The sequence below is a fragment of the Phoca vitulina genome, unplaced genomic scaffold (genome assembly GCF_004348235.1).
Source record: "Phoca vitulina isolate PV1807 unplaced genomic scaffold, GSC_HSeal_1.0 scaffold79, whole genome shotgun sequence".
Taxonomy (NCBI): domain Eukaryota; kingdom Metazoa; phylum Chordata; class Mammalia; order Carnivora; family Phocidae; genus Phoca; species Phoca vitulina.
The window spans coordinates 1,785,631-1,807,700 of NW_022589782.1; the positions used below are offsets into that span (position 1 = coordinate 1,785,631).

Below are 22,070 nucleotides of genomic sequence, written 5' to 3' on the forward strand. Positions count from 1 at the left end.
AATGAACAGGAAGCCCTCTGATGAAAACAAGCTACAGGGACGGAGCGCTGGGCGGGCTACTTTAGAGAGGCTGGCCAAGCAAGGCCTGCTGGAGGAAGTACAGCCCAGGTGGGAAGCAGAGCAAGGGCAAAGGCCCTGGGGCAGACGGGTGGTGTTGGCTCTGATAACCCAGTAAACATCAGAAGCTCTGAGCGAGACTCAGGAGGTGCTATGGCCTCAATGTTTGTGTCCCCCCAAAATTCCTATTTTGAAATCCTGACCCTCAACGATGATGGTATTAGGAGGTGGGGCCTCCGGGAGGCGCTTGGGTCATGAGGGAGGGGCCCTCATGAATGGGACCAGTGCCCTCCCCAGCCCCTCCGCCATGTGAGGACACAACAAGAAGGTGCTGGCCACGGACCGGGAGGAGGACCTTCCCCAGAATGTGGCCATGCGGCCCCTTGATCATGGACTTCCAGCCTGCAGGACCGTGAGCAATAAATGTGTGTTGTTTCTAAGCGTCCCAGTCAGTGGGATCTTGTTATAGTAGCCCGAATGGACTGAGATAGGAGAGCAGCAAAGGAGGGCTCCGGGCAGAGGTGTGGGTATTCCAGCAACTTTAATACGAGAACCAGCGTGTCCTATGGAGGACTGGAGCTTTGACAGAGGACATGTGAAGACTTCTGAATTGCCCCCGCCTGCCTGCAGGGCGGATGCTGTCCCATAACCTCACCTGGGGTCCTGGCATCCTCTACAGGATAGAGGCTGAACCTGCAACGGAGGGGACTCTGCTGGAAACATCCTGTGTTTGGTGCCGTGTCTTTCCGAGGCTTTGCTGCAAGAGGAGAGGAACGTGGGGGAGCAGATTCCAGAATCCGGCCTGGAGAGAGATGGGCAAGGAAGAAGCCCCTGCTGGGGAATGGTGGTGGGTTTTCCTGCAGAGGACGACGTAAAGTCTGGGCAGCCCAGAGGAGTGAGCTTGCAGGTGTGCAAGCAGGGACAAGCCCCCAAGCACACTGGTGACCAAAGCCATCAGGTGGCAGGATGTTTAACCCCTCTTGCGCTTCCTCCTGAGAACGGGTCACGCATTCCCCAAGCTGGCTTGTCCTTTCTGAGTCTGTATGGATTAGCCTGTGTGTGGATCATGAGGGCTTGGGTACGACTCAGCTAGTGGCTTCTCCTCCCTCCAGCGTCCCCAGGCTTCCTGTCCATCCCCCAGGGCAGCCCTTAGCAGGTGGGCCTGGGGGGGCTGTGTCTCACTCCATGAGCCAGAGCCAGGGGCCCCTCACCTTGGCCCTCCAGGGGCCCCCTTTCCTTCCCTCTGGGTGTTCCTGCTGCCCCTCGAGTGAAAGGGAGGCTCGGTGGCATCTGTCCCCTACTGGCCGTTCCAGCAACCAGGAGGGTGAAGCGGAAGGCGGTGGAGAGGGTTTGCCAGGACTGGGTTTGGGGTGAGGTGCATCGGGCTCGGCCAGACCTCTGGGGTGCTGGCAGTCACTTCTGATGCTCCCATCTCCAGCCAGCACCCCTTTTCCCTGAGTTCAAGAAGTGAGCATCCTTCTGTCTCCCTGACAGCTATGCGTTTCTTGCCCAGCACGCACAACACCAAGTTCACAAGGCTTGTGCCCCTGGACTGTTCTCCAGCGTTTGCTCCCTCTCTTGGGGGCACACCCTTGACTCCTCTGTCCCCTCCCCCCATCAGCCAGTCCTAAGCCTGCCCTCTCCATTCCATCCCTGGTCCTCTCCCCACACCACCACCATGCAGTGGGACCCCGCAGGGCCTCCGGGCTGGTCTCCCCGCACAGATGCTGTCAGGGGCCAGCTCTCTGCACGCACCGTCTCTCAGGCATAACCACTGCAGGAGGTGAGGGTTATCATTTCCAGCATTATCCAGGTAAGGACGTGGGGGCTCTCAGAGAAGCTAGAAGACCCGCCGAGGTGGCACAGGTGCTGGGAGATGGCCCCGCCACCCGGTAAGACATGGGAAAGCAACACTGCGGTGAACCCGGGGTGGGGCAGTCTGCTCTCCGGGATTTTTCCTCTCGCCTGCAAAGATATCCTTGCACCTCCGCTTTGTTTTTTCATTTCTCACTGATGCTCGCACCGATCCGGCGCCCAGCGAGCACCCAGAATCTCCATGCTGCTTCTATCACAGGCAGATGACACTTCCTGGCCCAAGCCACAGCCACTTCTCTCTTTTTCCTGTGGCGATGCTGGTTATGAAACCAGAAATAGTTGTCGGCGGCATGGGACATCGCGGTAACTCAGACCAAAACACGGAGACTGAGCCAGGCTGTGTCAGCCTGGGCAGGCTGCAACCTTTGCACTGGGGCCCAGGGCCCCGGAAGGCGGGCCACAGCCAACCAAGTTGCTGTGGAGACACAGACAGACAGACAGCTGGGGTCCGCCAGCTTGAAGGCGCCCAGGGCCTAGAGGAGGGGGAGCTGAACATCACCTCCAGGGCGGAGCTGGCCTGTTCACAGGCCCCTCCTAGCAGATGCCCCCCACTCCCACCCCAGGGCCGGGCCCAGGTGGCCGCTGGAGGGCAGGGCAGCTCTGGCTCTGGAGCCCCGACTTGGCTTCTGGTCCTCACTCTGCCACTTGCACCGCTGTGTGTCTTTGGCTAGTCGCTTCACCTCTCTGAGCCCCTGCTACCTTATCCACAGCAGGTAAGTAAGAATGGAGGTGCAGAGCTAAGGTTAAGAGCTGGGTTTGGGGTTGGTTTGCTTTTTTCAATCGAGGTGAAACTGACATAAGACAAAAAGCAACCATTTTAAAGTGAACTCTCACGGTGCTCAGCAACCCCGACCTCCATCTGTTTCCGGCGCACTTCATCATCTCCAAACGGGACCTGGCCGCATTCTGCTCTTGCTCCCTCCTCCCCTCCCCCTCCAGGGAAGGGCTGGTTCCGTCTCAGCACCAGGTCCTGTCAGCTGAGACCCTCACCCCGTTTCCGGAGCCTGAATCCTGGCTCTCACCAAATGGCCTGGGAGCTTTGTTCAAATTCCCAGCGAGGCTTTGCCAGTAAGAGATGGTGGCTCCTGGGCATCTGAATCTCTGTTCAATCCAAGCAAACCTTTCACCAACCCTCCCAGATGCGGGGCAACTCCTGGGGAAATTCCTTAAAATCCGCAACATGCTTTATCCTCGCAAAAGGTCTGAGAAGGCTGACCGTAATTAAACATTTTAACTTTTATTTCCTGGGCCCACTCTTATTTGACCGGGGGACACTATTATCTTATTGCAGGGGCGCCCATAACCCCCTCTGTAGGCGGCTGTTTCCAGGCATAGTTGGGGAATTGCTGGCCTAGAGGAAATATTAATCGAGCACCTCTGAATGCAGGGCCCCTGGTTAAATGATTTCATCTGCATCATGCACCACTTCTTCATAATTAGGAAAACCTTGGCTGGGAGAAAATTACATTTAAGAAGATTTTTTAAATGAAGATATTTAACTTGCACGTCACAACATTTATCCTTTTGTATGGGAAGTTTACGGAAGTTTCGACAAACTTAGCCATGTAACCACCAGCACCGCAATCAAGATTAGAACGGTGTCATCAGCCCTAAAGCCTCCCCCTGCCCCAGTGTAGTCACCCCTCCCCCAACCCCAAGCCCCAGAAAAGCCCCAGAAAGCACTGTCGCTATAGTTTTGCCTAGTCCAGAATGTCATCTTAAGTGGAATCACGGGGTATGAGCTGTTCTGAGGTCGGCCACCTGATCGTTTGCTGGTCGAAGGAGTTTTGGGTTGTTTCCAGTTTTAGGCAATTATGAATAAGCCACTAAAAACACTCATGTGCAGCTTTTCGTGCAAATAGAAATCTTCATCTTTCTTAGGTAAACACCTAGGAGTGGGTTTGCTGGCTTGCGCGGTAGACTTATGTTTTCACTTTTTACAAAACTGCCAAACTCTTTTCCAAGGGGCCGGGCCATTTTGCCTTCCTCCCAGCCATGTAGCTCCAGTTGCTCGGCATCTTCATCAGTGCTGGGGATTGTCACATCTTAAAATTTTATTTTAACCATTCTCATAAATATTTAAAAGGGAATAACTTTTTTTTTTTTAGATTTTTATTTATTTGAGAGAGAGAATGAGATAGAGAGAACATGAGAGGGGGGAGGGTCAGAGGGAGAAGCAGACTCCCTGCGGAGCAGGGAGCCCGTTGTGGGACTCGATCCCGGGACTCCAGCATCATGACCTGAGCTGAAGGCAGTTGCCCAACCAACTGAGCCACCCAGGCGCCCAGGGAATAACATTTTAAAACAGTTTATTATTATATAGTTTTTGATAAATACTTATGGGCTAAATTGTGTCCTCACCAAAGAAGGACATGTTGGAGTACTAACTGCTAGAACCTCAAACGTGACCTTATTTGAAGATAGGACCTTGAAGAAGGAAATCAAGTTAAAATGAGGTCATTAGGGTGGGCCCTCATCCAGTGTGACTGTGCCCTTACAAAAGAGGAAGTGTGGACACAGAGACAGAGGGAAGTAATGTGAAGAGACACAGAGAGGATGGCCAAGAAGCCCAAGAGAGAGGCCTGGGACAGACTGCCCCTCGCAGCCTCAGAAGGAAGCAGCCCCTCCGACTTCCAGCCTCCAGAACTGAGAGAGATTCAATGTCTGGGGATTAAGCCTCCTGGCCTGTGGTGCTTTGTTTTGACAGCCTGAGCAAATTAAGACATATACAAAACAAAACAGGTGAAATAAATATCTTAAATTTTGAATCCTGCTAGTAAAATGACCTATCCATCACCCACCATTAACTTAAGAACTAGAATGTAACCACTACCTTCTCATCTCCCTGTGTGCACCTGCCCCATGTGCACCTGCCCCTGTGCCATCCCGCCCTGTGTGCACCTGCCCCATGTGCACCTGCCCCTGTGCACCTGCCCCTGTGCCATCCCGCCCTGTGTGCACCTGCCCCATGTGCACCTGCCCCTGTGCCATCCTGCCCTGTGTGCACCTGCCCCGTGTGCACCTGCCCCTGTGCACCTGCCCCTGTGCCATCCCGCCCTGTGCCATCCCACTCTGTGTGCACCTGCCCCATGTGCACTGCCCCTGTGCCAACCCGCCCTGTGTGCACCTGCCCCATGTGCCCCTGCCCCTGTGCACCTGCCCCTGTGCCATCCTGCCCTGTGCCATCCCGCCCTGTGTGCACCTGCCCCGTGCCAGCGCTGCCTGCCTGCTGGAGAGGACCTCTTCCCAGGGAGTGGAATGAAGGGGACTTAGGGAAACTGGAGGCTGTGGAGAGAGACCTGCTGCTTTGATGTGTTAGCTGAGGAGGTGATAGCTGGAGGGGCTGAAGGGTACTGTTTTCTTGTTTTTAAGCTGGGAGAGGCCTGACGGCGGTTAACAGCAACACGACGATCCAATGGAAAGGAGCAGCTGGTGGACTTCGTTAGCTCTCCCCCCCGCTAGAAGAGAGGCTCCGGGAGGGCAGGGCCTTGCTGTGTCTCAGGACCCAGCAGGTGGGGACTCCGTGCTGACTGGCCGCTGGGCAAGGAGTGAGGACAGAGCCTCCCCTGGAAGGCAGTCCGCGGTCCCCTGCGAGGAACCGCAGGAACCCTCACGGACTGGAAAAGTCTGTGGATGGCTGGCGGAGATGGCTGCACAAATGTGAACGTGCGTGAAACACGGTTATGTGGCGAATTTTGTCATATGCGTATTTTACCCCTACTGAAGAAAACCCAAGGGTCATCTCGCGGAGCGCTTGGCGACCTGCCTGCAAGGTGAAGGCACTACCCTCTGGACGGACCTGGGACAACCTCGGAGCGGTCTGGTCACCCGCCCCAGGCCCCGGCCGAGGAGCGTCGCGATCTCTGCTAGCGGTCGGGGGGTCGCGAACGAGCGGCGCAAACAGCAGGCGCTCCGTAAGCGCAGATTAGCGGGACCGCGCCGGGCTCCAAGCCGCGTCCCGCGCACGCCTCGCGGCAGAGCCGCTGGAGGCGGAGCCAACGCCGCGGCCCGCAGAACTGGATTGGCAGCTGGGGAAGGGGGCGGGCTGCCGGTGCCGGGGGGCGGGGCCGATCGCGGGTCGTAAATACGGCGCCACATGGCACTGGTTGGGGAGGGCGGGGTGCGGAGGGCGCAGGCGCGTTGAGGGCGGGCGCCCCTCGGCCTCCGTGGCCCCTCCGTGGGCCGCCATTTCTCGCGAGACGTGAAGCGGGAGGCGGGGCTCCGGGCTCCGGGGGCGGGGCCGGCGGAGGAGGGGCGGCCTCGGGAGGGTCGGCGGACGGCGAGGCGGCGGCGGCGGCGACGAGGTGAGGTGAGGTGAGCGGAGGCGCGCGATGCGCGGGCGGTGAGGCGGCGTGCGGAACGGGGCGGCGGGCGGGTCCGGCTCCCGCCCTCAGCCCGCCGGCAGGTCCGCGGCGGCCCCGGGCCGAGCTCCCGTGCCGGCCGCTGTGTGACCTTGGCCCGGCTCGCACCCTCTCTGAGCGCCGGAGGGCGGCGGCGGCGGTGGGGCGCCCCGCAGGCGCACTCCCGGTCCCCTTGTGGGCGCCGCGGGAGCGTGCACGCCAGCTCGTTGGTGCTCGGAGCCGGGCCCCACGCCGCAGTGCTCCGAGGGCCGTGCGCTGGGACCCAGGCCCGGCGGGCGCCCCCCCCACCCCACCGCCGCGCTCCTGGGGGGCTGCGGGCACCTCCCGCCGGCCTGCGCTGCGCGGCCCCGCCCCGGGGGACCCCAGGGCGGCCGCTGCGGGGCCGCGAGGCCTGAGGGGTACCCCTCCAGGGAGCCTCTGCTCAGAAGAGCAGCGTGCTTCTCCCGCGCACGGAAGCGCGTGCGCTGGCCACTGACACGGGGACCTCATCTCCGCCGGGCTCCTGGCGCGGGCATCCTGGCGAGCCGTCGGCGCAAGCCAAGCTTCCGCCGGCGCGGAGCACAGCAAGCCACAGTGTGTCCGCGACTTATTAAATTATTTACCCTGTGCTTGCACTCGGACCGGCCCGGGAGGCCCGGGATGAACGGGGCATGCGGACGCACCTCTCAGGGTGCTGCCCCCCAAAGTGTAGGTGCGGGCGGCGGGGAGCCGGCTCAGCGCCCGCGCAGGACACAGGCAGCCCTGTCTCCGGGAGCACCTGGCGTGGGGCGTGTGGGTCGGGGCTGCGGTCTCGGGGAGAAGGAGAGCGCACGGGGATGTCAGGACGTGGTTTTAAATGGCAGGAGAGTTGAATACACTGTGTAGGATGAAGGTGTCACCAGGGCGGGTTTGGTACACTTGCGCGTTGCGGTCTGCGCCCCGCAGTAGCGTTAGCCCGCACCTGGCACCTGGCTACGGGAAGGCGGCGCTCCTGCGCGGGTGGAACGCCTCTGCGTGGAATTGCTCGGTGGTTCGTTGTCTTGCTAAGTAGTTTGCAGGACTTCGGGTTGGTGTTCGCAGGCCCGCGGTACTGCTCGCTGTTCTGCGTGCGGGCTTCCTCAGTTCAGCGAGCACTGAGCCTCTTATTTGCAAGATGTCAAGTTGGGCTAGCTGCCGGTGATGAGGTTAGGCTGACTGTAATACAGCACGACTGGTGCATCTAGGCAATTATTTACAAAGTGTGAAGACGGGGGAAGAGTGAAGTTTATTTCCTGCTGTTGGAGTTTCCCATGGCGGAGATGTCGGATGAATTTGGGGGACTTGAAGGAGGAGCGAAGGTTGGAGAGAACATTCCAGGTGGAGGCAGCAGGGCGTATGGAGACATGGAAGGGAATGGGGTGTTTGGGGGGGCAGCAAGTCCCTGGATTCATTGCGAGAGGGGGTTTGGGAATTGGGGTGGAAGCTAAGGTTTCTTATCAAAGGGCGCTGAATGCTGTTCTAGAGTTTGGGCTGCTATCCTGATCTTCAGTGAGGGGTGGTCAAGGTTTTGGGTGGGATGTGATAGGTCCATGTTTAAGAAAAGTAGCACTAGGGACAACAGGGAAAGCGGGTTCAGGGTGTGGGGAGCTGGAGACTGAATTGGGTGCCGTTGTAGGGGGAATGGCTTCAGGACGGAAGCCGGGAGAGTGGTGGGGGTCATCAGATTAGAGCAAGTAAGAGAACCCACAGCATGTGGCGCTCTGTGGGGTGTGGTGAAGGGGAAAGAAAAAACGCTAGAGTAACCAAGGTTTCTGACTCGGCTGCTTGAAGGACAGAGCTGGTGCCTGTGATGAAAAGTGCTAGAGTGGATGTGGGTTTTAGGCTTGCAGAATTCATGGTGTTTGTGGGCCATCCTGGATGAGACACCCTCTCATAGAGTGTCTGGGGCAGAAGCCTGGGGAATACTAGCCAGGAAGGGATAGGTGCTGGAAGAGAAGTGCGTCTGATGGCCAACACCGGGCCTGCAGTTTATGGCCATGACTGCGTATTAGCACAGCTGGGGGTGATTGTCTTCTAGAAAGGTCTCCAGGCTCAAGTGTGGCTGTGGAGGAGAGACCAGTTAATGATACTGCTGAAGCAGATGCAGCCAGTTTTTCATTTAAAAAAACCACAACTTAACATCTTACTTGCGATTTTTTAATTGTCTCTTTCTCTTCAGAAGCTAGCCGTTGGTTTCACACCTACTTAGTGTGTGTGTGGCTGCGGCCAGGGCTGCTGGTTCTTCAGCCACTTGCCAGTAGATGGGCCTCATGATAGCTGACACAGCAGCTCTGTCCTTCCTGCAGTTAATCAAGGTGGCGGTTTCTGTAACTGTTTAGAGGACTTGACAAATATTTCAGAGAGGAGCGGGAAATACCAGGCATAGTTGGGTAGGGGGAGAGGGGCGACTGCTACGCCTAACACAGGGAGATGCGGTGAGTGGGGTTGGTGGCTCCCAGAACACCACCGGCCGGCACTTAGGCAGGGGAGTGGAAGAGTCTGGGGAGTGTGAGTAGCTCAAAAGAAAGGACCTAAAAATAGTGACACCAGGAGGTCCCCAGTAAGGAGGCTCAGGTGGATCCCTCACTAATAAAGCTCATAATTCACAACCTCCCCCCACGGTTCAAAGCTTCCAAGTTCTTTTGGTGCCCTGCCTCTTAAATAGGAACAGATAACCAAGGGACATGTGAAGACATCTCTAATTCGGAAGGTGAAGACCCTAGCGCACACTTGTGGGCCGTGGAGGGTGTGCAGGAGGAGGACTGAACAAGCCGACCGTCGCTGACATGCACACGCAGAGAAGACGAACCACTGCATGCGAGAGACAAGAGCGGGCTGCTCTATAAAAAAAAAAAAAAAAGTGGGGGAATACTTGAAGAACCAAAAAGAGAACTCTTTGGATTTAAAAAAACATAATGGCAGAAATAAAAAGCCCAGTTGGTGGGTGAAAGATACAGTTGAGGAGCTGGGGAAGATGAACCTAAAAGCAAAGATGGGAAGTGAGAGAAAAAAGAAAAGGGAAAGATCAGATCAGGAGGCTGACAGCTGAATATTCCGTTTCAGTAAGAAAGAAAATGGGACGAGGCCGTCCACAAAATAATGCAAGAGAATTTCCTAGAACCAAAACTTTGTGTGGAAGGGGCCTCCCAGGTGGCCAGCTCTGCGGGTGAGAAGGCAGGTGTCCTTCGCTCTCCCTGTCTGCTCAGCTCCCTGTGTGGGTCCTCGCAGTGTGGGGAGCAGGTGTGCACAATGAGGGATGCCGAGTTTCCACAGTAACGAGTGAGAGTTTGGGAAACAAGGGATTTATTTGGAAATGCCTGTGAGGCCATCGGTTTCAGAATTTGGGTAGTGAGAGTGCGGTTGGAGAGAGACGTGCACACCCACTCCACGGCACGTTGTTGTGAAATCTCAGAACTCTGGGACAAGAAAGATTATGCTAGCTTCTAGAAAAAGAATAAAAGCAGGCCACCAGCAGGTCATCACAGAACAGAGCAGAACGCCTTGGGGACCTGTCCATAGCACCACTGGAAGGTGGAAAGCAAGAGAGCATGGCTTTCAGAATTCCGAAGGAAACTATCTTCCACCTCGAACTCTATACTCAGGCAAAGGAGGGTAGAATAAAGATATTTTCAGACATGCTCCAAAAGTTCACATCCCATGTACTTTAAGGAAACGACTGACAGACATGCTCTACCAAAATGAGGTGGTGAGTCTGGAAGGACAGAGCCGGAGGAGATGGGGTTTTCCTGAGAGGAGGTAGGGAGGCCAGCGTGCTCACCTGTCTGGGGCAGATCCCCCTGGGGAGAGTTCTCGGGGAAGGTGAACTTGACAGGGCACCTGATGCGCTGGGACATCTGGAGAGGAGATGTAGACAGCTGGCCAGCCTGGGGCTGGATTAGTGATGAGTCCATGGAACACAAAGCAAATGAGAGCACAAGACTGTTATTAGCTCCAGGGAAAATAGACCATTGTGCAGGAAAAGAGAAATAATTACGGTGTACCGCAAGGCTCGGCTGTGAACAGCCTTTGCACGATGATGATAATTGATGTAAACATTGAATATTGCTCTAATTGAAACGATGATGCGCCTGTCGGGAGACGGTGTGGGGGTGAGCGGGGCATGGGTATGTGAGGGGCCGGGGGAGGGAGGAGACACTGTGCTTCACCTGCCCCGAGGGGAGGCCCCTCCCTGAAGCCAATCCAGTGGTGGCTCAGGAGCCTGCTCCTCAGAGCTGGCGGGGAGCACCCAAGATTCGGCCAGCAGGGTGGAGGTGGATAACGGGGACGGACGGGGGCTGCTGTGGTTTGTGGTAAACTCCCTGGCACGATTTCATCCTTTAACAGATACACGTGTGTGCCTAACGTTGGTAAAGATAGACAGTCACGCTGCGCTCCCGGCTCTACTGGATGAGGAGGCCCGAATCTCGCCCATGTTGGGTGCTGGGCTTGCTCACTTCATGGGCCCTTTTCCTCATCCCAGAGAGTTGACTTGTTCTTCATTTCCTCTTCATTGTTGTCCTTGTTCTCTGTATCCTGTCTCCTGGCTTTCTTGTGGGTGCTGCTTTCTTGAGCTATTTTATTTTTCTTTTAACTTATTATAAAGGGATTTTAAAGCATATTGAAAAGTAGAAAGAGCGCTATTGTGAACTCTTCATTCCCTGTCACCGCATTTCAGAAATTATAAAATCAGAGTCAGTTGTGTTTATCTGTTTTCTGTTAGCCTAACAGCTCTTTACTGAGTACCTTCTAAGCCTTGAGGCCACCTGCCTCCTCAAGTTTATATTTTAGTGCAGACAGTGAGCAAGTAAGCCCAAGCACGTGCAATATTGGGGGTGATGACACATGCCGCAGAGACACAGCAGGTCTGGATGATGGGGAGTGCAGGGTGGGGTGTGACCAGGGCCGGCCTCGCCAATGAGGTGAGCTCTGAGCAGAGATCAGGAGCAAGTGCAGGGTTGAGCCACCGGATTCCCCAGGTGTGCACGTCTAGGCAGAGGAGAGTGGATGTGGGCCAGGCAGTGGGAGTCGAGGAATAGCAAGGAGGCCACTGCGGCTGGAGTGGGGCCACTGAGGGGGCAGTGGAGAGTGAGGGGTCCCATCAGGTAGGACTGTAAGGACTGGAAATGGGAAGCTGTCAGACTCCAGTGATTGGAGGGTTTTGAGCAGAGGAGTGGCATGGTCTGACTTGTCACGGAATAACCACGGCTGCTGTGTTGAACGTGGGTTGTATGGGCTCGAGCGCAGAGAACAGGTTGGAGACATCTGCAGTCATGCAGGTGAGAGCTGAGGCCAGCTGGACCAGGGTGCAGGGGCCAGGTGGGCACTAGAGGGACTGGAGGAGGCTAGAGTCTGGTTATATTTCGGAGGTAAAGTTCCAGGCAGGTTCTTAAACTAATTGTGGTGAAATTTATCATCATTTTTTCCCTTGAAATAATTTATTTGAATTATCTTAACTCTGAGAAATGAGTGCTCACTTGGACTCCAGAGTCAAATACCATGCAGGAAATACTTGAGTCTTGTGAGGAAGGTAGAAGGTGCAAGAGATACGATCCCTGTCTTCTAAGAACTTGAAGTTTGGGAATACGGGACTGGCATGCGCGCCCTAAGAGCCTGTCTACATGGAGGTATCACTGGGGCTTAGGGACCAGGGGCCAAGAGACCAGTGTGAGCAGATAGCCCTCCGTGCCCTGAGTCCAGCTCCGGGGGAAGTTACTTTACTTCAAAGGCCAACTTTGGGTTCAATTTTCATTCAGGTCTCCTGCCTTCCGCCTCCCTGAAACCTTCTGTTTCATCAATGTGACCATTTATTACTTCTTTTTATGTGGATACCCTGTCAGATGTAGTTCTCAGGGTTAACGGAATACAAACAGATGAACCCCAGTGCTGGTGGCGTCAGGTGAAAATATGTTTTACCGTGGGGGTTTTAATCCAGCTCCAAAGAGCAGACACAGTGCAGAGAGTAAATGTTGAGACCACTCGCAAGACTTTCCAAATTTCTGTTGACTACAGTGATGGGAACTGCAGTGATTTCTTTGCTTTATATAATGTGTTTGCAAAGCTGAAAAAGAAGTGGGTAGTTTCTGGTCTTTTTGCCCGTCTCATAAATAAATAAAACTGGAAACATTCTTGGACTTCTTAATGAAGTCTGTCACTTAATTTAATGCTCAGAAGTTGGTTATTTGCACAAGAAGAAGCAAATTCTCTCAGAAATAATAAAAATTTGAGTGTCTACCAAAACCCAACCAGTTGTGTATGGAGTATCTATTGTGGAGGCTGCTGGGGGTAGTGGTTGGGAAGGTGGGGTCTTAAACCAGCTGCCTGGACTCAAATGCTGGCTCTCAATAGGTGCTAGCTCTGTGGACTTGGGCAAGTTGCCTGAATGTTTTGCCCCAATTTTATCACAATTAGTATGAAGATTAAATAAATTAATATACGTAAGATCTCACGATATCACTTTTGAAAACATAGTAGCCATTGTTGTAATTATGATAAAATCAGTTGAAAGAGTAGAGACTTCTTGGCTGATAATCGACTATTGGTAGAAACTATGAGTAATAAAAAAAAATAACATTATATTAATAGAATACAAATATTTGAGGGCCCGATAAAGATGGGAAAATAAATAAGGCCAGTGGCCTAGTCCAAAGAGAGTGGCTTAATATTTTACAGAATAGTTCATATGTTATCATGTTCATATTCTCAGTAGCTCTGGTTAGCAGAAGGACCTCGGTCGGTGTTTTGTGGGCAAGGAGCTGAGACTCAGACTTGAGGTGATGTCTCAGGCCACTCAGCAGAGACTGGACTGGGCCCCAGAACACCTTCCCTCTTCCTCCTGACCTGTAAATGTCTGTAGGACTTCCGGGGCTGGTGTTTTCATCCTGTATTGTGGAAACTGGTGAAGGCTAGTTCATGGTGTTCATGTTGGAAAGGTTTAGCTTCTGGAGATGGACTTAATAAGGCTGCTGACATTTTTTTTCTTGAAATAAAATATATTGAGGCATAATTTACACACAGTAAAATGCATACATTTTAAGTGTACAGTTTGACAAATGTGGGCAAATATGCCCACCTGTGTAACTACCACTGCCGTCAATACAGTAGGACATCTCCATTGCCCAGTTTCCTCCTGTCCCTTGACACGCTATGATTTTTGTCCCTGTTTTTGCCTTTTGAAAACTTCCTGTAAGTGAAATCACGTGGAATGTACTCTTCTGTGTCTGGGTTCTTTTGTTCAGCGTAATATCCGAGAGATTCATCCGTGTCGTTGCATGTAGTGTTTCATGAATCAGTGGCTCATTCTCCTTTATTTCTGGGTAGTTTTCCACTGAACGAGTCCACCACACTTTGTGTATTCATTCACTTGTTGAAGGACCTCTGGGTTGTTTTCAGTTTGTAGCTGTTTTGGACAAAGCTGCAATGAGTCTTGTACACATCTTCGTGCGGACATTTACTGCATTCATGGATCAGGTCTGTGGTGCAGTTTATCTAAAGGCAGCACCACACCCAAGGTCATCTAGGTTCTCTCCTGTGATCTTCTAGGAGTTTTATAGTTTTGCAGTGTACCTTTAGGTCCGTGCTCCACTTGGAGTTAATTTTTGTGAAGGCGGTAAGGTCTGTGTCATCCTTTACGTGTTTATTTATCTTTGCCTGTGGATGTCCAGTTGTCCAGCACTCGTAACTGAGGCAGGCTGTCTTTGCTCCATTGGGTTGCTTTTGCTGCGGATCAGCTGACTCTATTTATGGGGGTCTGTTTCTGGGCTCTCTGTTCTTTTCCATGGATCTTTTTCTCTGTTCTCTTCCAATACCACATACTCTTGATTACTGTGGCTTTATGGTAAGTCTTGAGGTCGGATAGTCAGTCCTCCAACTTTGTTGTTCTTTAGTATTGTGTTGTCTATTCTGGGTCTTTTCCCTCACATATAAACTTTAGAAACTGTTGATAATAACAAAATAACTTCCTGGGATTTTGATTGGGATTGCATTGAATCTATAGATTAAGTTGGGAAGAACTGATACCTTGGCAAACGTTGAGTCTTTCTGTTCACACACACGGAATATCTCTCCATACATATTATATGTATTTTGTCAGATTTATACATAAATATTTTATTTTGGGGAGTTCTAATATAAATGGAATTGTGTATTTAATTTCCAATTCCACCTGTTCATTGCTGATATATAGGAAACTAGTTGACTTTTGTGTATTTGTATTCTGCAAACCTGCTGTATCGCTTGAGCCCTTAAGATTTTGTAAGTGAAAAATCATCAGTAACCTAAGATTTGTATATCATATTTTGATGATCAGTTTGATTGGTCTTTAAATACAGTCCCTAGGCATTATTGTAGTGTATCTACTTTTATGGTTCTTGTAGAACCTTCTAGGAACTGAAAAATCTGCTTGATGTTTTTTAATACTAACTTTTCTGACTTTTATTTTTTATTTATTTATTTTTAAAGATTTTATTTATTTATTTGACAGAGAGAGAGCACAAGCAGGCAGAGTGGCAGGCAGAGGCAGAGGGAGAAACAGGCTCTCCACTGAGCAGGGAGCCGGATGTGGGGCTCGATCCCAAGACCCCAGGATCATGACCCGAGCCGAAAGCAGCCGCTTAACGGACTGAGCCACCCAGGCGCCCCAAACTTTTCTGACTTTTAAAAAGTCTTACCATAAAAAAAGAATCTGGTCTGTATGCAAAAAGAGTTGATACCAGTTTTATTCATAATGGTCAAAAAGGGAACTAGCCCCAAAGTCCATCAGTTGGTAAATGGATAAACAAACAGTGGTATATCCATACAATGGAATACTACTCGGCCCTAAAAAAGGAACTTCCACGAACATGAGCAACAACCCGGACAGATCTAAGAAGCATCTTGCAAAGTGAAGAGCCTGCATCCTACATGGTTTCATGTAGGTACATTGTAAGAAAGGCAGAACCAAGCAGAGAAAACAGATTAGTAGTTGCCCAGAGCTAGGCGCTGGGGAAGGAGGAGGGAACTTTTGAGAGTGAGGGAAATGTTCTGGATCTTAACTGTAGTGTATCTTAATAGTGTACATTTGCCAACTTCTCAGACTCTACGGTTAAAAAGACTGAGTTTTACTGTACGTAAATTAGACTTCAATAAACCTGATTAAAAAAGAAAAGGAGAAGCAGAGGTGCCAACATGATTTAATCAGGAAAGAAGGGTCTTTTAAACACATGGTGCTGGAACAGCTGGGTATCTATATGGGGAAAAAATTAATCTCAACCCCTCCCTCTGGAATACTCATATTGGATAGTGACTGAAATTCTCTGCATTTGACATTCCTTTTCACCGCGGCGAATAACTTTATATCCGTTTAACACTTTTTTTTAAAGATTTATTTATTGATTTTTAGAGAGAGAGTACACACGAGTTGGGGGAGGGGCAGAGGGAGAGAGAGAGAATCTCTAGCAGACTCCATGCTGAGCACGGAGCCTGACTGGGGCTCGATCCCACGACCCTGAGATCATGACTTGAGCCGAAACCAAGAGTCGGATGCTGAACCGACTGAGCCACCCAGGCGCCCTCTGTTTCTCAACACTTTGTTCAGTTCTCACTGGTTTGACCACTTCTGTCTGTAATGTGTAGTAAACACACATTACCCACCCCCCAGTACAAGTGACAAAGCAAATATATGTATTAGGGTTCTCCAGAGAACAGAATCCATAGGGTGTGTGTAAAGAGATTTATTTTAAGGAATTGGCTCATGTGATTATGGAGGCCGAGAAGTTCAGACCCCGGGGGGGCAGATGGTATGTTCCAGTCCAAGTCCAAGCCTGAGACTTCTGTCCTAGCTCAAAGACAGGCAGAGAGGAAATTCTCTTCAAGTTATTGTTCTGTTCAGGCCTTCAGTAGATTGAGTGAGGCCCACCCACGCTGGGGAGTGCCGTCTGCCTGACTCAGTCTGTGGAATCAAATGTCGGTCTCATCCAGAAACAGCCTCACAGACACACCCTGAATACTGCGCGACCAGTGAAGGGGACGCAGGATCAACCGGCATGTACCTCCTGACCTTTTTGTCCTGTGGTCGTCAGTTCTGCTACGGAAATGTGGAAAGTGCCCTGACGCAGGTCCTCCCGTGGGTCTGGCCATGTGGCCTGCTCTTCCCAATAAGGATGACACACTCCAGAACGTGAGGGAGCTCAGCCCCCCGCGGTCTGCCGCAGACCACCCTATCGTCCCCCTGATTTTTGCCCACTGCGGGTGTGAAGGCCCCTTCAGACCAGCAGCCTCCCGTGGGCAGCCGGTGTGGGGCTCCTGCCACCATGTAGGTGTGACGAGGAATGTTTAGCAACCCCACCCCGAGCTAAGAAACAACTCTTTCTGCACAGCCACCTTGTTTTGGGGTTAAACCTAACCTGAAGCCTGATTGTTCACAAGGGCATTGACGGAGCCCTTGCAGAAAACCAGCCCCCAAGGGCGAAGCTTTTGGGTGAGACTTTGCTGTCCATCCTCTTGCTGGTGGCAGAAGCCTGAGACTGACTCGCAGCAAGCCCCCTGTGGATCGTTTCCTCAGCGGAGCCTCTTCGTGCCCTGCTGCTTCAGAAGCTGGAAGGCTTCTTGTTGACCGCTTTTTGAAGTTGTGGGAGATTCATGTTTGGAAATAATGCCCTTATTTTTTGAATGACTACTACTTTGGGGTCAGTGTTGTTCCCTGACTTGCTTCTGCGTCCGAAGGGCTCCCCCCACTGTGCCGCCGCTGTCCCCAGAAGGCAGCCGGGTGTTCCCCCAGAGCCCTCCCTGGCTCCCGCTGCCTCTGCGCCTGGGCCAGAAATGCGCAGGTCCCACTCCATTTTAAAAAGTGAAGCTTGGTGGTGGTGCTGTGTGGTGGTCTTTCTGTCTCTGCTCTCTCTCTCTCTCCAACCCTGAGGAGCTGTGGAGTCTGCTTGAAGCAGCACGGTCCCTTCCTTTCTCGGCACTGCTCACACAGGCCCTCTAACACACTCACCCTGCCTTGTCTCCACAATTGCTGTGGGTGTGGCTTGTTTGAGGTTAGAGAGGGCAGCACCTGGGACTGCCCTAGTTCCCGGACGTTAAACACGACCCGTGCCCTCAGCCTCATCGGCAAGCGCTGCCTCAGCTTGGTGTTGGGGTGCTCAGCGCCTCAGTTTGGAAAGGCCTAGAAGGGCTTGCCCCCGAAGCCAGTCTGGTTCTGGGGCAGGACTCCAGGGCGAGACAAGGCTCCCAGGACCGGTCTCACCGGTGAAGAGCCAGACGTGTGGGGTTTGGGGTGTCCCAAAGGGAAGCCTTGTCTTGTTTACCTGCACCCATCCCCCTGCATGATTCTAAAACTTGAACATTTGTGTTAAATTGCAGATAAAGCCAGCCCATTGAGCTTTTGTGCAGGGTGGGAGGTTAAGCTGTGGCTCTAGGCTTACAGCCTTTGTTACTTACGGCTCTCTCCCCCACTAAAGGAACCCTTGTCTTTGTACATTTTATTTACTTTTATTCATGTGTTTATTTTTTACACACTGTCCTGCATTTTGCTTTATTTATTCAACGATACCTCTAGTCAGTTCCTCCAAGTCCCCTGTTGTAGCTCTAATTCATTCTTTTCCAATTTTTCTATTGTGGTAAAATACATGTAACATAAATTTTATCATCGTAGTAACCATTTTTAAGCGTATAGTTCACGTAGCATGGAGCACATTCACATGGGCAACCATCACCACCCTCCGTCTCTAGAATTCATTTCATCTTTCCAAATGGATCCTCTGTCCCCATTGAACACTGACCCCCCATCCCCTCCCAGGCCCTGGTAACCTCCAGCCTGTCTCTGGGAACGTGACTCCTCTAGGGACCTCGGATGAGCAGAATCATACGGCATCTGTCCTTTGTGACTCAGCAGCAGGTCCTTTAGGTTCATCCACGTCGTCACAGCTGCCAGAATTTCCTTCCTTTTGGAGGCTGTGCGATATTCCATTGTACGTGTGTGTGCGCCACACTTTGTTACCCATTCATCCTTCCGTGCACACTGGGGTGCACACGGGAGTGCACACGAGGGCGCTTCCACCTGTTGCCTGGTGCGAATCATTCTGCCGTGAACATGGCTGTACAAATACCGCTTTGAGACCCTGCTTTCAGTTCTTTTGGATATAGACCCAGAAGTAGAATTGTTGGATCGTATGGTCATTTTATATGGTAATTCGATTTTTAATATTTTGAGGAGCCTCCATACTGTTTTCCGCAGTGGCTGCACCAGTTTGCATTCCCATTAATAGGGCCAGAGGGTTCCAGTTTCTCTACATCCTGGCCAGTGCTTATGTTCTGGTTTGGTTTTTGTTTTGTTGAAGATTTTATTTGTTTTTTAAGTAAGCTCTACACCCAGTGTGGGGCTCGAACTCATAACCCCGAGATCAGGAGTTGCACACTCCACTGACTGAGCCAGCCAGGCGCCCTGTATTGTTTTGTTTTGTTTTTGATTGGAGCCATCCGAATGGGTGTGAGGTGGTATTTCACCGTGATCTTGATTTGCATTTCCCTGATGATGAGTGATGTGGAACATCTTTTCACGGGCTCATGGGCCATTTGCATGTCTTCAGGGAAATGTCTCTTCAAGTTGTTTGCCTTTTCTTGAATTGGGTTGTTTGATGTTCTTTTCTTTTGAGTATCATGAGTTCTCCATTTATTCTGGATATTAAGCCCTCATTAGATACATGATTTGCAAACATTTTCTCCCTTTCTGTGGGACTCTTCCCTGTGGATAGTGCCCTTTGATGCACAAAAGTTTCTAATTTGCATGAAGTCCGATTGGTTGATTTTTTTTTCTTTTGTTGTTAATGCCTTGATTTTTTATTGCTGTGTATCTTTTGTAAAAGGAAAAATGTTTTTTTCTCATAGTAAAAACCAATCAGTGCTCAGTGTAAACAAAAACAAATGTAAATACAGAAAGCCAGGAAGCAGTAAGTCAGAACCACCCAGACGGCTGCTGCCCAGGGATGTTTGCTGACGCTGTCTTGGGGCTGGGTGGTGGTGGGGGAGCCCACATGCTTACCTGCTGGCCAGCCCCTAAGCCGGAACTCTCCCTGCAACGAGCCACAGGCCCACTGAGTGGTCTAGTCTGCATGATGCAAGTTATGAGTCTCCTTATAAATAAGTTAGTTGACTCGCTGTTTACAACATAAGCCATAGATTCACTGTGAGGATGAGAAGAGTCCCCTGGGGGGCCACCCGCGTGACCTGCTGCTGGCCCAGGGCCAGGCGGTGAAAAATTCAGGACCTGAACAGGGCTCCTCACTCCTCACTTCACCGTGCCCAGTCATACTCAAGGAGGTATTTATGGACTAAGAATAAAACTTTAGGCATTGAGTGTATTAAAGACTAAAAGATGATAGCGTTTGGTGCTAATATGCCAAATAAGGAAAAAATTAGAGCAACTTCAAACGTCTTCTGGTTAAGAGAAGACGGGCTTTCTTTGAACTTAGAGAACCACGTTCGGGACAGGTAATGAAGAAACGTCAGATGCGTCTGCTTCACCTCTGCTGGGTTACAGACTCACCGACGGGAGCGTCGAGGACTAGCTGCAGGCTGACTGCTGCTCGCTCGGCTGTGACCTCTGCCCCCAGGACCAGGGCCTCCGCATCTGTGGGGTCAGAGAGGCCAGGAAGCGCGCCGTGTGGGACAGAGACGCACCTGTCGGCACCTGAACTTGTAAGGAAGCACGATGCTTCTAAGCCCCTTCTGTTCACCAGATTGAACTTAGACCAAGAAGAAACTTGCACGTGTGACTTCAGTCCCTGGGGGGAGATGGGAAACTATGGTGGGGGGATGTGCGTGCGCTGGGTCTTACCGGGGCTGCCGTATATAAACGCTTCCTACAACGGAGTACCATCCAGATCCAGAAAAGAAGGAGCTGTTGATCTGTGTGACCACGTGGACGAGTCTCAGAGCTCACCCGGTGTGACTCCATTTATAGAACACTCTAGAAAATGCCAACTAACTTATAGGGACAGAAAACAGATGAGTGGCTGGAGGGGAGGGGTGAGCTCTGGGGGCCGATGGAGGTGTCACTCTCTACCGTGGTGATGGGGTCGCGGGTGCACACACGCAGCCAAACGCGTCAGACTGTACCCGTGAAGCGTGTAGTCGGGGCAGTCGCTCGTGGGCCAGCCTCGCCCAGCGGTTCAGAGGAACGAGGACGTCCCAACGGCAGAGCCGCGGGAGCGTGAGCCAGGCTGGACTTCGGGAGTGAGGCTTGAATCCAGATGTTGACGTGACACCTCTGGGCCTCGGGTTCCTCAGCTGTAAGGGGGTCGTGCTGCCCGCCCTGAGGCCGTGTGCAGAGAGCCTGAGGGAGCGCCAGTGGGTGGCGTGCTCCTCCAGGCGCCTCGCACTCGGTGGTAAGAGCCCTTTAAGGGCAGCTCCTATTAAAAAGATATCACATGTACGTATCATATGATCCATGTCTTTTCCTTGCAATTAAACTGAAGTCGTGTGAAACGATTAGTAAAGAGAGTCCGTTTTCACAAACTGCTGTAGACCCTGGCATTTGTCAGGTGCATGTACTACTTCTTGGCTCAAAAATAAGCAGAGGTATTTGTATATCATGTGTTGTATTTTTGGATTATTCATTATAACCAGATAAGTCCCTTACCCTGTTCTTGGCATTCTCAATACACAAATGACGGCACGGCCCTGATGCGTGGTGCCTCTGCCCGCGGACGGGACTCGGGGACTCTGCCCCACCTCCGCGGCGCTTGTGAGTCTTGCTCTTAAAACTGGAAGCCGAGCTCTCGGTCACGTGACATCTTCAGTCACCTTTTCCCTTTGCTGCTTTCTCAGCCTTCGGCAAGACTTTTTTTTTTTTATATGGTTTCATCTTCTCTAGAAACTGTGCAGCCTTTTACATCCTCCAGAGGGGATGGTCTCGAAAACGTCAGTGGCCCGCCCTCAAAGGGAGCTCGCTGACCTCTGGCAGCAGCTGTGTGAGAGACGAGCACCCCTAATTCTGATGGTTCTCACGGCGCGGCGACTGCCTCCCTCCCGTGTGATACGTACGTGAGGCGGTGTGCTGCCCTGGGCCGCGGCAGCGTGGGGTCGGCCAGGTTTCTCCGCGCCCAGGCTGGGCTGCCTTTTCTGTAGGGGTGCACTGAGAGCGCTGGGGGCTCAGGAAGGACTGATAAAGGTGGCAGTGACCAGAATGTCTTTTTTTCTCTGTCACTTGCCTGTTTCAGCACCTTTCACATAAAACCCACACCGCCCTTTGCATGCCGACCTTTGTACCGTGAACATGTATTACCTTCTCCATTAAAAAAACAAAATGAACTGAGCATAAACAAAACCCACACGGGTGGAGATTGCTTCCATATTTCGGCCTCATGAAGTTTTAGGTTCATGTAGTGAAAATGCATCAGGTCCCAGGTATATAGTCGAACACATACAGGAATACAGACTTGGAGAGGTTTGGACAGGGAGAAGTCAGGGAGCATGTGCAGTGGGGGACTGTCTCTGGAGTACCCCTAAGACTTGCTCCGTCTGTGTCTGCTCAGACGTCCTCTGATACTGACAGAGCTCCCAGTATGTCTTAAAAATGGACATTCTGGGTTTGGGCCGCTTTATGGTAGTGCATCCATTCTCTCAGATCCGTGTCTGAGTTTTGTCTTCTGAAGCCACACAGGATAAGCCTGCTCCCCTCCCACGGGACAGCCCTCCAGCTAGTGGAGGCCCTGTTGCAAATCTCTCCGACAGAGCGGCCCCCATTCCTGCACCTGCTCCCCTTCCGCAGGTGCTGTGGGGGAAGAGAACCTGAGAGCCGTCAGA

At 52.1% G+C, this 22,070-nt stretch overlaps 1 protein-coding gene across 2 annotated transcripts in view; it reads left to right on the plus strand.

Moving 5' to 3' along the window:
* The first annotated feature begins 6,205 nt into the window (after positions 1-6,205).
* Positions 6,206-22,070, plus strand: part of CHST12 (carbohydrate sulfotransferase 12) — a 35,676-nt gene continuing 19,811 nt past the window's right edge. The window contains exon 1 of one of the 2 annotated variants that reach the window (XR_004298092.1): positions 6,206-6,246. The gene's annotated coding sequence lies outside the window, so the exon portion shown is untranslated. The remainder of the gene's footprint in view (positions 6,247-22,070) is intronic. The other variant, XR_004298095.1, reaches the window with a different exon arrangement.